The sequence below is a fragment of the Microcaecilia unicolor genome, chromosome 8 (genome assembly GCF_901765095.1).
Source record: "Microcaecilia unicolor chromosome 8, aMicUni1.1, whole genome shotgun sequence".
NCBI classification, from domain to species: Eukaryota; Metazoa; Chordata; class Amphibia; order Gymnophiona; family Siphonopidae; genus Microcaecilia; species Microcaecilia unicolor.
In genome coordinates, this window is record NC_044038.1 from 50441056 (window position 1) to 50459653 (window position 18598).

At 44.0% G+C, this 18598-nt stretch overlaps 1 long non-coding RNA gene across 1 annotated transcript; it reads left to right on the top strand.

Moving 5' to 3' along the window:
• Window positions 1-6550: 6550 nt before the first annotated feature.
• Window positions 6551-9816, top strand: LOC115475617. Its single transcript, XR_003943071.1, has 3 exons — window positions 6551-6662; window positions 8731-8733; window positions 9804-9816. It is a non-coding gene; the product is annotated as an uncharacterized LOC115475617 (long non-coding RNA).
• Window positions 9817-18598: the final 8782 nt, after the last annotated feature.

An 18598-nucleotide genomic window follows, 5' to 3' on the forward strand; every position in this document is an offset into this window, starting at 1 on the left:
GTTGCCCCAATTGCACACAAAACTGGTTCTGCTGCCCCTCCAGCTACCCCTTCCCATGCCCACCCTCTTCTTCTGACCCCTACCTCCCCCCGTGGCTCCCCTCTGTCGTCCCGCCCCTCCCCCTTTCCTTTTCCCTCCCTTTATTGTTCCTCCCATCTCTGTGGCCCAACCCATCTCTCTCTGGGTGGGTAATTGGGGTTTCCGTGCCTCCGGGCCCCAACTCTAGCATAATCAAGGCAGCCCTTCTATAACCGATCTTAGGCATCGCTCCCTGGATCCCTGTATGGGTTCTCTACTATATTATTACTAACACTCCAACATACCAATAAACATATAATACATTACATTAGGTAAATTATTTCTCTTTCTCTCCTCTGTCAGGCCTGTTTTTCTTGTCTTCCAAGTCCTCCACGTGGTGTTGCGCTGCAGAAACTGTGTCACAAAACTTCCATTTGCCTTCACTCTTGATTTTAAGTACCGCAGGGTATATTAGCATAAATGGTACTTGCATTTCATGAAGTCGCTGACACCATGGAGTAAATTTTTTTCTCTGCTCCTGCAGTGCAGCCGAATAATCCTGGTAAATTCGGACTTGGTGCCCATTGTATTTAAGTTCCTGGCGTTTTTGTCTGTAGCCTTGCAAGATTTCTACTTTGTGTACGTAGTTGTGCACTTTAACTGTAACTGTTCTCGGGTTTTTCTTTCCCTCTTGATATCTTCCCACCCGGTGGGCCCGCTCCAAACAAATCTTGCCCGCGTGGTCAGATAGCGCGAATTCTTCTGCTAGCCACTTTTCCAACACGGACGCTAGCGCTTGGTCTGGGACCGCTTCTGGGAGGCCCACCAGCCGCAAATTTCCCCGTCGCGACTTATTCTCTAGGTCATCCAGTTGAACCTTCAGCCGCTCCACGTTTGCTGTAAGGTCTGTTACTTGGCGCGCGGTGGGGCCCGACACATCTTCGACGTCCGAGACTCGCTTTTCAAGCTCCCCCGTCCGCTGCACAGTGTCCGTGAGGAACGACTCTAAGTTCGCGGTTCGCACACATAGCTGGTCTAGTTTTTGCGCCATCACCTCTTCCATCACGTCTCTGAGCTGTTTTAACTGCTCCTCCGTGAACACGGCGTTCCCGCTCAGCGCCGGGCCTTCCTCCGCACCGCCCGCTGCCTTGGGTTTGTCTTTTTCTTTTCTCGTGCTTCTGCTAGTCATCGATTTTGCTGGAGTGCTCAGAAACTTATCCATAAAGGTTCTCCGCTATGTTTTAATGTTTTAGGGGCTCTTGCCTTGTAGTGTAATCGTTTAAATTACAGATTTCAGGGGTCAGGGCCTCGGAGCTCACGAAACCATGTCTGCCTCCTTTCAGAGCATCACGTCTTAAAGTCTCTTATGATCAGTAACCTAGGGTAACTCAGGGTTACCTCAGTCACTAGATTCAGCAGATCTTGCACAGATGATGTAGTGTTGCGAGGTGCTCTGTAGACCACGAGCAGCCACATAAGTTCCTTGTCTCCCAGCTGGATTAGCAGGCATTCTGACTCAGACAGATGGGGGATGGAGACCCTGCGCAGTTTGAATGTCTCTTAGATTAAAGCTCAATGCCCATTATTCATATTCATATTCAGCAGAATAGTAAAATATGCTATTCAGTACAGCTCTAATTAATACAGTCAAATAGTTTAGCTGTATAAATGGTTTAAAACTAATAAAGACAAGACTAAACTACTATGGTTACAGAATGACCCAATTGCACCCTTTGAACAGTTAGTATTATTGGATGGTTTGATGCTAAATGTTGAGAAATCCTCTAAAGTTCTTATTTTTTTTATTTACACACCATTCTTTGTTTTGCTGTTCAAAATAATCATGTGGTATTTTCTATTTTTTTTAAACTTTGTCCGCTTCGATGTTTGAGATCTCTGTTTTTGGAAAAACATTTTGACATATTAGTTCAGGCTTTAGTCACGATAAAATCACTACCAAAATTCAAATTCTTCAGAACACGGCTGTTAAGTTGATTTATTGTCTGAAGAAATGTGATAGTGACCCCCTCATTGATTAAACTTCATTGGCTGCCTATACAAGCTTGTATTGTTTACAAGCAGAGTATTTACCTAATTTACTGTCATTCCCTATTTGTCACAGAAATTCTAGAGAAAATGTTTTATGTTTGCACTATTTCCCTCCCCTTTGGGAGTTCGATATAGGAAGTTACTAGAGGGTTCAAATTCTCTCTTTTTTTCTCTCTCTCTCTCTCTTCATTTCTCTGCTCTTCTTCTCTCTTGTCCTCCCTCACCCCCTTTTTCTCTTATTCCCTTTCCAAAACTTTGATTAAAAATTCCACATGATTAAAGAAGAATGAGAAACTTGTTATGCTTTGCAGTATTCTCTGATGCAGGGGTATTATTGTCAAAACAGAGACCATATCAGGAGATGTTCCTGGAACATATCATTCCTATGACTTTGGCAGTAAAATGCTTGGGAAGTATTTCATATTTGTTTGTGTGCTTGCCCTATTAGTCCACTTGGATAGGCAGACATAAAAGACAACAGACAGGTTGGATTTTGACTATATTGTGCTTAGTATGAGAGCTATCCTTTCTCCATCATGTCAGTGAAGAAACAGTGCAAATACACTGGGTTTAAAGAGTACAGTCGGATAGGTATTAGGTTGCTCAAATATGCTATTGCACCACTGAATTTATTTAGTCTAATAAAAAATGTATTACCTTATCTTGTTTTATTTCTATTTATTACACCATAGTAAAGAGAAAGGGGGGTGGTGCAGGTTGACAGAATGATGAGACAGTAAAACTTTACTGTTCAAAGGGCTATAACTGTTAATGGATGAGAAAATCAATACCCTTAATAAAATGTCCTTTGTCTCAAAATGTTTGGTCATCCTAATTTCAAATGTTTTGTGTTCTTGTGTACTAAAATTTCCTTTAGGTAACTTGATTGTGAGATAGTCAAGGGAATAACCTTCCTTTCAGAGATGTTCGCCTTCAGAAGTATGGATTTGTTTTTTTATAGAGTGCTATGTCTAGGAAGTTGATCCTCGCCTTTAATTTTTGTCTTATTTCACCATTGTGGCATCATAAGAACATAAGAGTTACCCTACTGGGTCAGCCCAAAGGTCCATCTAGCCCAGTATCCTATTTCTAACAGTGGCCAGTCCAGGTTACAAGTTCCTGGCAGAGTCCCATAAAGTGGCAAGATTCCATGGTACTTAATCCAGGGATAAGCAGTGGCTTTTCCCAGGTCTACCTTAATAACAGCTTTTGGATAAATCCAAACCTTTTTTGAAACCCAGTTACATTACTACTACTACTACTACTACTTAACATTTCTAGAGCGCTACTAGGGTTACGCAGCGCTGTACAGTTTAACAAAGAAGGACAGTCCCTGCTCAAAGGAGCTTACAATCTAAAGGATGAAATGTCAAGTTGGGGCAGTCTAGATTTCCTGAATAGAGGTATGGTGGTTAGGTGCTGAAGGCGACATTGAAGAGGTGGGCTTTGAGCAATGATTTGAAGATGGGCAGGGAGGGGGCCTGGCGAATGGGCTCAGGGAGTTTATTCCAAGCATGGGGTGAGGCGAGGCAGAAAGGGCGGAGCCTGGAGTTGGCGGTTGTGGAGAAGGGTACTGAAAGGAGGGATTTGTCTTGAGAGCGGAGGTTACGGGTAGGAACGTAGGGGGAGATGAGGGTAGGGAGGGGCTGCAGATCGAGTGTGTTTGTAGGTTAGTAGGAGAAGCTTGAACTGTATGCGGTACCTAATCGGAAGCCAGTGCAGTGACTTGAGGAGAGGGGTGATATGGGTATATTGGTCCAGGCGGAAGATAAGACGTGCAGCAGAGTTCTGAACGGACTGAAGGGGGGATAGATGGCTAAGTGGGAGGCCAGTGAGGAGAAGGTTGCAGTAGTCAAGGCGAGAGGTAATGAGAGAGTGGATGAGAGTTCGGGTGGTGTGCTCAGAGAGGAAAGGGCGAATTTTGCTAATGTTATAGAGGAAGAAGCGACAAGTCTTGTCTATCTGCTGGATATGCGCAGAGAAGGAGAGGGAGGAGTCGAAGATGACTCCGAGGTTGCAGGCAGATGAGATGGGGAGGATGAGGGTGTTATCAACTGAGATAGAGAGTGGAGGGAGAGGAGAAGTGGGTTTGGGTGGGAAGACAATAAGCTTGGTCTTGGCCATGCTCAGTTTCAGGTGGCGGTTGGACATCCAGGCAGCAATGTCGGATAAGCAGGCCGATACCTTGGCCTGGGTTTCCGCAGTGATGTCTGGTGTGGAGAGATAAAGCTGGGTGTCGTCGGCATAAAGATGATATTGGAAACCGTGAGATGAGATCAGGGAGCCCAGGGAAGAGGTGCAGATTGAAAAAAGAAGGGGACCAAGGACAGATCCCTGAGGATCTCCAACAGAGAGTGGGATGGGGGTGGAGGAAGAACCATGAGAATGTACTCTGAAGGTACGGTGGGAGAGATAAGAGGAGAACCAGGAGAGGACAGAGCCCTGGAACCCAAATGAGGACAGTGTGGCAAGAAGTAAATTGTGATTGACAGTGTCAAAAGCGGCGGATAGGTCGAGGAGGATGAGGATGGAGTAGTGGCCTTTGGATTTGGCAAGGAACAGGTCATTACAGACTTTAGATAGTGCCGTTTCTGTCAAGTGTAGGGGGCGAAAGCCGGATTGAAGCGGATCGAGGATGGCATGAGAGGAGAGAAAATCAAGGCAGCAGCTGTGAATGGCGCGTTCAAGTATCTTGGAGAGGAAGGGTAGGAGGGAAATTGGGCAGTAGTTGGAGGGACAGGTAGGGTCAAGTGATGGTTTTTTGAGGAGTGGTGTGACTACAGCATGCTTGAAGGTGTCAGGGACCGTTGCAGTGGAGAGAGAGATCTTGAGGATATGACAGATTGGGGTGGGGGGGGGGGTGACAGTAGGAGAGATGGTGTTGAGTAAGTTGGTGTATGCTAAGTGAAAAAAAAATGTCTACTATTTGTTTTAAATGTGCCACTATATAACTTCACATTAGATTATGTACATTACATTCACAAAGAAGCATATACAGTATGGACAGACATTGAAAATAAAAAGGTTCACGAGCAAAATCATGGGAGCAATTCTAGAACAGTCACCCAAATTTGGGAGCTAAAATGCAGGACACTGAGCACAAATTCGTTAATGGCATCTGCACACCCACAATCTGTTATAGAATAGAGCATAAGTCAGCATTTGAAAGTCAACATTTAGGTGTTACACTTACACTATGTAAAAGGCAGGAGTAAATGTTCCACTTTAGTGCTTAACTGAGTGGAGGAGTAGCCTAGTGGGTAATGCAGTAGACTTTGATCCTGGGGAACTGAGTTCGATTCCCACTGCAGCTCCTTGTGACCCTGGGCAAGTCACTTAACCCTCCATTGCCCCAGGTACAAAATAAGTACCTGAATATATGTAAACCACTTTGAATGTAGTTGCAAAAACCTCAGAAAGGCAGTATATCATGTCCCATTTCCCTTTCCCATACTCTGGCCTCATGTATCCCCCTTGATATTGTGCACTAAGCTTGTAGAATACTACCTAATGCCCAGCTGGCACATACAGGCATGAATGTTACATTCACATGCAAAACAAAAAGATCAAAACCCTACTATTTAAGCAACACATTCTTTAACCAGACTCTAATCTACCCCACAAGCAACCCATTGTAATTCTCAGAGGAATATTCTGATTTCAGGGTTGGGACATGCTGAAAGAAGGCCCCTGGGATTGGTTGAAGCAGTCTGCTCTTGCTGACGTGTGCCAGCATTGCTTAAAAAAATTAATCACAGCAGAAAAGGCAAGGTTGTGGGTGGAGGGGAGGGAGAGGACAAAGCGGTAGAAAGCAGAGAGGTTCTGGTTCGGGTGGGGGCAATGAGGCAGGCAGATACTGCATTGTAGTGGTGGGGGGGGGGCAACAAGGGACCACAGTCAGTCAGGTATTGCATGGGGGAGGGAAGGGAATGAGCGAGGGGCAGATGTGCTGCATCAAGAGAGGCAGGAAGGGAAATTGGTGCTGCATGGGGGGGGGGCAAGGAGGGAGAGAAGTGCTGCATGGGGTGGCAAGTTGGGAAAGAGGTGCTGCATGATGGGGTCAAGGAAGGAGAGAAGTGATGCATTGGGGCAGTGGGCAACAACACGAGGGAGACATGCATGGGAGGGCAAGGAGGGAGAGAGGTGCTGTATCAGGAGGGGTAGGGAGGGACAGACAGAGGTGCTGTATTAGGGGTGGAAGCAAGGAGGGACAGAGGTGCTGCATCAGGAAGGGCAGGGAGGAAGAATGGTACTGCACTGGGGAGAGCAATGAGGAAGAGAGGTGCTGGATAGGAAGAAATAAATTAATTGGGGGGAATAAGGAAGAGAGAGGGCACGGAGAGGGAAAGAGGTGCTGGACGGGAGAAAAGATGGATGGTGGACATGAAGAGAAAAGAAGTGCCAAATGTAAAAGGAGACTTTGCCAAAACAGTTAAGAGAAGAAAGAGGAAAGTAGAGACTGGGACCAACACAATAAGAAAAATAAAATGACCAGACAACAAAGGTAGAAAAAATAATTGTATTTTCTATTTATTGATTAGAATATATTCAGTTTTTGGAATATGCATCTGCCAGAACTGATTTTAGACATGGCTGTGGCTCTTGAGGAAAACCTCACTCATTGGCCTTCAGTCTCCAGCATAGTGGTGGTAAATCTCCAGCTTTGAGATGGGCCATCCTTGGCATCTCTGAACTCCTTTACCTTTGCTGGCAGGGATACCGAGCACCGCTGACGACACAGTTATTCAAAGATTTTAAATCATGAGATGATTGTGAAAAATTACAAGAGGACCTTACGAGACTGGGAGAGTGGGCGTCTAAATGCAGATGATGTTTAATGTGAGCAAGTGCAAAGTGATGCATGTGGGAAAGAGGAACCCGAACTATAGCTACGGTAATGCAAGATTCCACATTAGGAGTCACCAACCAAGAAAGGTATCTCGGCGTTGTTGTTGATGATACGTTGAAATACTCTGCTCAGTGTTCTGCGGCAGCTAAGAAAGCAAATAAAATGTTAGATATTATTAGGAAAGGAATGGAAAACAAAAGTGAAGACATTATAACGCACTTGTATCAGTCCATGGTGCGACGGCACCTCAAGTATTTTGTTCAATTCTTGTCACCGCTTCTCAAAAAAGATATAGTAGAATTAGAAAAGGTACAGAGAAAGACAACGAAAATTATAAAGGAGATGGGACTACTTCCCTATGAGGAAAGGCTGAAGCATCTAGGGCTCTTCAGCTTGGAGATGAAACGGCTGAGGGGAGATATGATAGAGGTCTATAAATTAATGAGTGGAGTGGAACGGGTAGACGTAAATCGTTTGTTTACTCTTTCCAAAAATACTAGGACTAGGGGGCATGCAATGAAGCTACAAAGTAGTAAATTTAATATGAATCGGAGAAACTTTTTCTTCACTTAACATGTAATTAAACTCTGGAATTTGTTGCCAGAGAATGCGATAAAGACGGGTTAGCTTAGCGGGGTTTAAAAAGGGTCTGGACGGCTTACTAAAGTAAGCGGTGGGACAATGGTGGCCAAGAAGTTAATTTTGAACTTTTATTCTTCCAAACTAATTTGTTCAGTTGTCTTGAATCTAGAATGGGTCAAAGGCCTTCCAATTTCTTAGAGATAAGAAAGAATCGCGAGTAGAACCCATGGCCATGCTTGGGGATGGGGGCGGGGAGTGGTATCAGTTCTAGTGCATCATGGACCTTTATGAGAGATTCTAGTTCAGATGCAAGAACCCTGACATGGTAGTAGGGGGTCCTGGAAGGCTTGTGTTCTGGTTTTGTTGGAGGGAATTTGGAGAAGTGTATCCGGTACCCTTGGGCGATGATCTTCAATGCCCACTTGCCCATCATGATGCATTGTCAAGCGTCTTAGAAAAGTCAGAATCTGCCCTCTACAGGTGAATTGTCAAAAATGTAAGGCCCATTTTGACTAGGTTTGGGGAGTTGGGGTATGTTTTTCTTCCACTGGATTGTGATAAGTTTGTAAACCAGTAATCTGGTGTGAGACAGGACAGTATTTTTTTGGAGTCTCTGAATTTGGTTTCCAAGCCCCTCACCTGAGACTTTTGACTCCTTGATATGAACTGCCAGATGACTGTTAGCCAATCCCCTTAAAGATGACTTTCTGTTAATCTTATTTATTCTTGATTGCCAAGATTAATATATATGTTAGCTCCAAAAGCATACTTTTCTTTGAAATGACCCTTTATTTTTATGTTGCTCGGCACATGCTGCATCTAAGGTACTAAGGTTCAAGGTTCAATGTATTTTTGATATACTGCCTATCATAGTCACAGCTAAGCAATTAACAAATGCAAAATAACATTGAAAAGTAGGTAGAAAAGAGGGGAAATTACATTTCATCAATCAGAAAACAGTAAAGAAAGAGAAAGGGAAGGCATGGCTAATTTGCATGCTGTGGAGAATTGCATCACCAGATTTCCAAAACTGCTAATCATTGTTCAGGATCCATAGATTTTTTCATAAAAATATGATTTTACCTGGATTTTAAATTTCGAGATTATTCCAGAGGATGGGGCCCACAACACTAAACAGTGAGTTCCTGATATGCACATGGCATATTATACGGAAGGAAGGGACAGTTAACAGACCCTGGCTCACTGAGCATAAGGTTCTACCCAGTGTGTAGGGAGTCAAATGTGACAAGAACAATGGGAATCCAGAGGAGTGGATTTGACATATCAATGTAAGGATCTTAAAGGGAATTCTATAGGCTATGGGTAGCCAGTGTTTCTTTTGAAGCAGGGGGGTGACATGATACTATTAACATTCTGCTCTGTACACCTCTCTCTGTACTTTCTTCCCACTGCTGGGGCTTGGAGTGGAGGTGTTGCCTAGTAGTCAGATCAGTAGGCTGTGACCTAAAGAAACCAGTGTTCAAATCCCACTGACATTCCTTGTGGCCTTGGGCAACTCACTTACCCCGTTTACTAAGCCACACTAGTAACATAGTAACATAGTAGATGACGGCAGAAAAAGACCTGCACGGTCCATCCAGTCTGCCCAACAAGATAACTCATATTTGCTGCTTTTTGTGTATACCCTACTTTGATTTGTACCTGTGCTCTTCAGGGCACAGACCGTATAAGTCTGCCCAGCACTATCCCCGCCTCCCAACCACCAGCCCCGCCTCCCAACCCCAGCTCCGGCACAGACCGTACAAGTCTGTCCAGCACTATCCCCGCCTCCCAACCACCAGTCCCGCTGCCCACCACCGGCCCTGGCACAGACCGTACAAGTCTGTCCAGCACTATCCCCGCCTCCCAACCACCAGCCCTGCCTCCCGATCCTGACTAAGCTCCTGAGGATCCATTCCTTCGGCACAGGATTCCTTTATGCTTATCCCACGCATGTTTGAATTCCGTTACCATTTTCATTTCCACCACCTCCCGCGGGAGGGCATTGCTACTAGCGGCTGCTGTGTAGCAATGCCTGTTTACTAAGCTGCGATAGTGACTGCTGCACAACAATGCTGACACAGCCTATTCAAAGTGAATGGGCTGTGTTGGCATTAGCGCACAGCAGCCACTAGCATGGCTTAGTAAACAGGGAGGTTAATCTTCCACTGCTTCAGGTACAAACTCAGGGGCCCTGAGAGACTTTCCCACATGCAAAGCCCAGATTTAATGCAGCACTTGTTAGAACTTTTTCTTGCAATTTTATTTTGCGAGTCATAAGCTATTGTTCCCATTAGCACACAAGACCTGCAAAAAAATTAACATGGAAGCGCTTATCACCTCCTGTTTAGGAGGCAGTAAGCGCTCTTGTATTAACCCATGCTAATTATAACACATTAGCTGGATGACACAAGAAGTCCCACTCTCCACTCGTAACATGCCTCCTAAAAAGATATTTAAAAAATAGTTACTGCATATTTAGCATACAACAGGAAAATTACTGTAAAACATAATAAGTACATAAGTATTGCCATACTGGGACAGACCAAAGGTCCATCAAGCCCAGCATCCTGTTTCCAACAGTGGCCAATCCAGGTCACAAATACCTGGCAAGATCCCAAAAAAGTACAAAACATTTTATGCTACTTATCCCAGAAATAAGCAGTGGATTTTCCCCAAGACCATTTTAATAATGGTCTATGGACTTTTCCTTTAGGAAGCCAACCAAACCTTGTTTAAACTCTGCTAAGCTAACTGCCTTTACCACATTCTCTGGCAACAAATTCCAAAGTTTAATTACAAGTTGAGTGAAAATTTTTTTATCTGTTTTGTTTTAAATGTACTACTTTGTAGCTTCATTGCATGCCCCTAGTCCTAGTGTTTTTAGAAAGAGGAAACAGACGCTTCATGTCTACCCATTCCACTCCACTCATTATTTTATAGACCTCTATCATATCTCCTGTCAGCCGTCTTTTCTCCAAGCTGAAGAACCCTAACCGCTGTAGCCCTTCCTCATAGGGAAGTCGTCCCATCCTCTTTATCATTTGCATCACCCTTCTCTGCACCTTTTCTAATTCCACTATATCTTTTTTGAGATGCCGTGACCAGAATTGAACACAATATTGGAGGTGCGGTTGCACCATGGAGCGATACAAAGGCATTATAATGCCCTCATTTTTGTTTTCTATTCCTTTCCTAATACCTAACTTTCTATTTGCTTTCTTAGCTGCCTCAGCACACTAAGCAGAAGTTTAGATTGTATCATCAAGGATGACACCTAGATCCCTTTCTTGGTCGGTGGAACCTTGCATTACGTAGCTATAATTCGGGTTCCTCTTTCCCACATGCATCACTTTGCACTTGCTCACATTAAACGTCATCTGCCATTTAGACGCCCAGTCTTGTAAGGTCCTCTTCTAATTTTTCACAGTCCTCTTGCGATTTAACAACTTTGAATAACTCTGTGTCGTCAGCAAATTTAATTACCTTACTAGTTACTTTCATCTCTAGGTCATTTATAAATATGTTAAAAAGCAGCGGTCCCAGCACAGACCCCTGGGGAAGCCCCACTAACTACCCTTTAACAAATTTTGCAGTAAGCCTTTTCTTGTGTGCTAACCATGTGTTAGGGCTTAACACCCTTTTGAAAAAGGGCTCCAAAGATTGTAAAATCTCTGGAGACAGGAAAATACCCACTGTACTTGAATGCAATTTGCCTTGAATTACCAGTGATTGGAAAGGCATTAGATAAATACTGAAAAAATAAAAAGACTATCTCTCTAGGGTTCTTTTCTATTTGAAGAAATATGCCACAAGAAATTGTCATCTAAGGGTGTGAATTTATATTGGTTCATTTCATTTCACTGTATACTAAAATAACTGTTAGCAAATTTGGAGTAGAGGGGTAGCCTAATGGTTAGTATAGTGGCCCAAGAACAGGAGGAACTAGTTTCAATTCCCACTGCAAATCCATGTGACTCTAGCCAAGTCACCTAACCCTCTATTGCCCTTGGTACAAAATAAGTACTGCATATAATATGTAAACTGCTTTGAGTTCAACCATAGAAAAGCAATATATTAAATCCCTTTTCTTTACACACTAACATTAAATTAATTTTCCTAGTTTGAGTTTTGTTTCTCCTACAGATAGTTTTAGAAATATTTTAAGGACATTTTGAAGTTTTCCTCCAGTGGTGGCTGTTTTGTATTTGCTGTCATACAGTGACACTGCAACCTACTCCTCACTGGCCTCCCACTTAGCCATCTATCCCCCCTTCAATCCGTTCAGAACTCTGCTGCGCGTCTTATCTTCCGCCTAGACCGATATACTCATATCACCCCTCTCCTCAAGTCACTTCACTGGCTTCCAATCAGGTACCGCATACAGGTCAAGCTTCTCCTACTAACCTACAAATGCACTCTCTGCTGCCCCTCACTACCTCTCTACCCTTATCTCCCCGTATGCTCCTACCCGAAACTTCCGCTCACAGGACAAATCCCTCCTCTCTGTTCCCTTCTCCACCATCGCCAACTCCAGGCTCCGCCCTTTCTGCCTTGCCTCTCCCTATGCTTGGAATAATCTTCCTCAGCCCATACGCGAAGCCCCCTCCCTGCCCATCTTCAAATCCTTGCTCAAAGCCCATCTCGTCAATGTCACCTTCGGCACCTAACCATTTCACCTCTACCCAGGAATCTAGACTGCCCCAATTTGTCTGTCCATTAGATTGTAAGCTGACTTCACATGTCCATTAGATTGTAAGCTCCTTTGAGCAGGGACTGTCCTTCTTTGTTAACTGTACAGCGCTGCGTAACCCTAGTAGCGCTTTAGAAATGTTAAATAGTAGTAGTAGTAGTAGTAATAGGATGGTTGGTCCCTTCAGTGGTTTGATTTCACGGGTGAGATTAATTTAATGGCAGTGTTTGAGCAGTCTGAAGAGAAGGGGTTATCCATGGTAACTGTTTATGTTGCATCCTGAATCCTGTTTTAGGAATAAGGAACTTCTTTTTTTCTGAAGTGTAGAATGCAGGTTGTTCCTGATGTGTTTAGAATTGTGCAAAAAAAAAAAAAGGCATTATTTTCTGTCTTGTGCTCTAAGGTTGTCCAGCCAGGGGCTGAATTCTTTCTCAAAATTCCTATGAAGTATATGAAGTTTCAAGGACTTTGTTTTATGTTTTATGAGCTTGCCAAATTAGAAAAGTGTGTGGAAAGGTAAGTAGCTTATAGGGGGTGGCGGGGGCATCACTGCAATCATATCTTTTAAATATTCTACTTCCTGCTTTGGCCTTGCTCCTGTAATAAACACCACTTCCCCTAGTACTGTGTTCGTGTGTCCCCCCCCCCCCCGACTTGTCTTGAATCTTCCACTCAGCTTTGGGTGTTTTTGGAGCAAAAAAAAAAAGGGAATATTTGATTCCACTGAAAATGGTACCCAGCAATAGTGCCTATGGGGTGAAAATGCCAATAAACACAGATGTTTTAATATCCTCTGAAATCCCCTAATTAGCTAAATAATAAACACTGAAAATAGGGGAGCTGCTGGCCAAGATGGCCGCCACGAGCTGAACTCCGCAAAGTCGCAATTGGGGATCCTCGATTCATCCCCCTTTCCCGCCCCAAAACACAGCATAACTCAGTGCCACAAGATCAAGGCAAGCGCTGGAAGCAATTCCGCTTAGTGGACAAGGGAGAGCAGCGAAGCTGAGGGCGCGGAGAGCCGAAGCAGAGAACCGCCCTTCCCCCGCGTCACAGCGTGCTACCACGGGCCGGAGAAGTAGGAAGGCCGGAGCCCGCACACGGTCTGGAGGGTGAAAGAACAGCGGAATTAACTGAGACCTGCAAAAGGAATTATAACAAGCGCAGGAGCGACTTAGCAATAAGTCACTACACAGGCAGCCGCGTGAAGAAGGGGCAAGGGAGCTGGAGTCGCTGCAGGCAACAGGAAGAAGGCAAAAAGCAGCGCAAGCTCCCCACAGACAGCCAACAGACTCAGTATCGGGTAAGCGGTTGCAAAGTGGCAAAAGATATTAACAGTACACAATAGTGCTTAATGTAAAGACGCCAGAAGCCAGTAACATTAAGAGAAAAAAGAAGTTTCCGGGGGAAAAAAAACTGCTCTTGACCCCAGCGCAATACAAGAAGGACAGCAAAGCTCTCCCTACTTTAAGACATTAAATTATAAAAGATACGGACGACCGTTTAGAGCAAAATAGACTAAAACACACGGGAAACAGGAACGGAGATCCAAAAGACCTCTGGAGACAGAACATAGCCCATCTCTGTGTATGGCTACCCGCAGCTCAAAAAAAGAGCCGGAAAAATCCAGGGGGGGGGGGGAGGCACAAAGATGGCGGAGAAAAGCTCCCCCGCATCTCCCTCAGTGAGCTCGGTTTGGGCCTCGGAAATAGTAATAGAGGTCAAAATGGCAGTAGAGGAAACAATGAGCCAACAACTTCAACAGATATTAGACAAGCTGGATGGAATGGATCAGTGGTTTACGACCTTCACGAAAGATTTTCAAGAGGTCCAGCAACGGTTGGGGGAAGTAGAAACAACGACGCAGGAATCATCAAGGACCATACAGCATCTCCAAAAAACAGTAGCGGTACTGGAAGAAAAAGTAGATGATCTAGAGAACCGCTCTAGAAGAAACAACTTAAGACTGGTAGGAATACCTGAATCAATAAAAGATGGAGAGCTCAGGGAATTTCTGGAAACTTGGCTGGAGAAGATTTTCAACAACCAAAGCACGGCAGGGCCGCTCAAGATTGAACGGGCACATCGGCTAGATAGACCTAGAGTGATCATACTGAAACTGCTCCATTATCAACACAAGATGGACATATTAACAGCTCTCAGGAAAGGAGAAAATCTGGAGATAGAGGGACATAAGATACTGTGCTTTCAAGACTATTCTACTAAAGTCTCTTTACAACGAAAGCAATATTCGCAGGTATGTGGACGCCTGCACAAATTACAAATACGTTTCAGCCTATTATATCTGGCAAAACTGCGAATCCAGCACAATGGCGGAGTGAAATTTTGTGACACAGTGGAAGCGGCACAAGCATTGGTTGATCAATTGGAAAGTGACAGACCAAGCCCCTCCAAAAATAAATAGTCTCAGCCGGAGGCGAGTGAAGACAAGAGAGGGACAGAAGACACAGTGTAAACCTGTGTTGGTAATTTAGTAAGGCTGTGAGAGAGGGGTAATGTTGTAAATGTTACATAGGAAATATTGTATAACAAAAAGGGGACAAGTAACATAAAGATGAGAATTAATTGTCAGCGGGGATCCTTGATCGCTGACACGGAGGTCGAGCACCATAGATGCACTTAGGAGTAAGGGAAAGGGGGTAAGTCAGGGGAAGGGTGGGGCAGGGATGGGAAGAAGGGGGCTTAAATTAAGTAACTGGAACTTCATGGTACAACAGGAAGAACAACATATAGGCAGTAGCCTAAAACTAGTAATTGGAGAATTAAAATACAGAGTGATAGGTAAAGATAAGCGAGGGGGGTACAGGCTGGGATGCCTCCTTCGCCCATTAAGAGCTGGAAATAATTCAGTTTACCCTCAAAAAGAGGATATCACGTAATGGCACTTAAAATAGTGACGTGGAATGTGGGTGGTATCTCCTCACCGATTAAACGGCAGAAGATATTACAAGCACGCCATAAACAAAATGTTTCTATAGCCTTATTGCAGGAAACACACTTGAATGCTAAGGAACATGAGAAACTCCATAGGTGGTGGGTGGGATCCTACTATGAATCCCCGGCGCAGGCCAAAAAAGCAGGAGTCATAATATTGATCAGGAAGGGGATCCGTGTTCTGACTCATAAAGTTATAACAGATACAGAGGGAAGATTTGTGATAGCACATTTAACAACAGAGCGTCAACCAGTAGTTCTGTGTAATCTGTATGCCCCTAATACATATAACAAGGCTTTCTATAAGAAGCTTCTACGACATCTGACGGGGTTTGACGGGCTCCTGCTATTGGTAGGAGGTGATTTTAATGCAGTGGATGACCCTAGTATAGATAGGTCGCATGGAGAGAAGAAGGGGACAGGGGCGGATTCATGGGGAATCAGAACACTTAGTGAGGTGCTGGACATGGTGGATGTGTGGCAGACTATGCACCCATTGGAACGAGACTACACTCATTTATCTTGGGCGTATGACACCAAGTCCCGCATTGACTACATCTTCATATCTCGAGATCTGTTTACAAGGATTCAAGAGTCTGAAATAGGTCCCATAAAAATTTCAGATCACGCGATGGTAGCCATCACTTTGGGGCCCTTGAGCATAGACCCAAGTCACTTCCAATGGAAATTTCCAACTAGATTATACAGGGACAAAACATTCCTGGAATATATACTACAAAAATACAAGCAGTTCCAAGAAACCAATCAGGAACATAGGTCCACCCCAATATTGTTCTGGGAAGCGGCTAAAGCTGTACTACGGGGGGAGACAATAGCATAGACGAGCCATCAAAAAAGGACAAGGGACAAGGAGATGCAGAGGCTAGAAAAAGAGGTAACAAGGTTAAGGAGAGCATATGGCCAAAGGCATACCATACCGTTAAAAGCTCAACTCCTAGAACTACAACAGACTTTAAACGAAAAGATTCAGCACAGGCCCAGAAAAAGTATGTATATTATAGATATCAGCTATATAAATATGCCAACAAAAATAGCAGGATGTTAGCACGACTGGCAAAACCAAGACAAGGCCCTTCTAAAATAGCTGCTTTATATTCCTCGAATGGCACGTTAGTGAACGAGGATGCCCAAATAAATAAAGTACTGTTAGGGTTTTATAAACACCTATATTCAGTCCCAGATCCTCCCCCGCTAGACAGCAAGCTGTATTTCAGTAGCCAAGAGGTAATGCGCATAGACCAGAGGAGCTTGGATATGTTAAATGCCCCCATTACGGAAGGAGAGGTGTCCTGGGCAATACAGCAGAGTCCCTTGGGAAAGGCCCCGGGCCCTGACGGCTACAGAGAGGAATTTTATAAAATGTTGAGAGAGGAGATGGTACCATCTTTGACAGATATGTTTAATGCTATAGTGAAGGAGCAACAAATGCCCGCATCACTCCGTCTGGCGCAGATCATAGTATTACCAAAGCCAGGGAGAGATGCAATGAAACCAGAGGCATATAGACCGATCTCATTGCTCAATTATGAAGCTAAGCTTTATGCTAAGGTTCTAGCAAACCGCCTCTCTAGGATATTGCCAGATATTATAGAGGAGTCCCAAGTTGGCTTTGTTCAGGGTAGAAATACTACGAAAAATGTACGAAAGATACTTACAACATTAGAAGCAGTGTCAAATCAAACCATACCATCTGTGTTAGTCAGTTTTGATGCCGAGAAGGCTTTTGACAGGGTGGTCTGGGATTTTCTATTTGGTACGTTAGAAGCCTATGGGATAAGTGGATTTTTCCAAGAGGCGATAAGGACGCTTTACTATTTACCACAAGCCCAGATATGGGCCAATGGTATAATGTCTACCCCTTTCTCTATATGTCGGGGCACTAGGCAGGGGTGCCCATTGTCGCCTTTACTGTTCGTCTTAACATTAGACCCCCTAATAAGAGATATCCTGCGGACACCAGACATACAAGGGGTTACAATTGGCGCTAACACCTTCAAAATTGCAGCTTTTGCTGATGATTTGCTAGTTCATGTAACCCACCCTAACACTTCACTGCCGGCCCTTTTAGAATGTATGGAAGAGTACGGAGATTTTTCTGGCTTCAGACTAAATTTAGAGAAGTCGGAAGCATTAAATGGACAGGAGCTACCAGAAGGGAATTGGCGAGAAAGGGTTCCATTAAAATGGGCAGAAGAATCTTTTCGTTACTTAGGAGTGAGACTATCCATGGATATTTCGAAATTATACCATCTGAATGTAGAGAAGTTGTTACAGGATACAGGCCGCTCTTTAGAGCAGTGGAATCATCTGCCTTTATCACTGATGGGTAGAATAAACCTATTTAAAATGATTATATTCCCAAGATGGCTATGAGGCTCATTTTCAAAGCACTTAGCCTCCCAAAGTTCCATAGAAACCTATGGAACTTAGCCTCCCAAAGTGCTTTGAAAATATGCCTCTATATATCCTACAAGTCATGCCACTACACTTATTACGGAAAGATATACGAAAATTGAATAGGATATGAAGGAAGTTTCTCTGGGGGGGAAAAAAATCTAAGATGCGTATAGAATACCTATATGATAAATGGGAACAGGGAGGATTGGGATTACCCAATATCTGACGGTATAACCAAGCATGTCTCCTGCGACATCTTCGGGACTGGATATTGGACACGGAACAATTTACCCTGCTAAGATGGGAACAAGCATTATATACACCTTGGCACATAAATTTTTTGTTACAGGCCCAAACCAAAGAGCTACCACCAATGTGTAAGAAAAGTATATTATTACAACCCTTAAGACAGATTTGGCGCTTTCTTATGATAGCTTGGAATCAACACCCAAACGTTAGCGATCAGCTTCCACTCCGGGGAAATGGAGGTTTTCTACCTGGATTGGAAGCTCGGATATTCAAGAGATGGTCAGACATGGGAATCACCCTAATTGAACATATAGCAAATGAAGAGGGAAGATTATACACATTTCCAGACCTGCAGCAGAGGCTGTCTTTAACCAACACAGATTACTTTACACATAGACAATTACATCATTACTGGCATAGCTTAGACCAAGAGGCGTTGGGTTCAAAATTGGGACAAAAACTGCGAGACTTCTTAAAAGGGGACGCACATGGCCAGGTGTCTATATCCAGTTTGCATTGGGCTCTGCTGTTGCTCTGCCAGCCCCGAAACTATAGAGCATTAACAGAGGCATGGAGCAAAGATTTGAGGTATGAATTGAAAGGGGTAAATTTTGCAAAATTGATAAAAGATATCCCCAAACAAGTGGGTGGGGCGGAGCTGCAGGAGAGTCAATACAGGATAATACACAGGGGATACATAGCACAAACACAAGCAGCAAGAGCCGGTTGGGCACTGGAGGCTCAGTGTGTAAAATGCAGACGAGGGAGAAACACATTTTTGCATG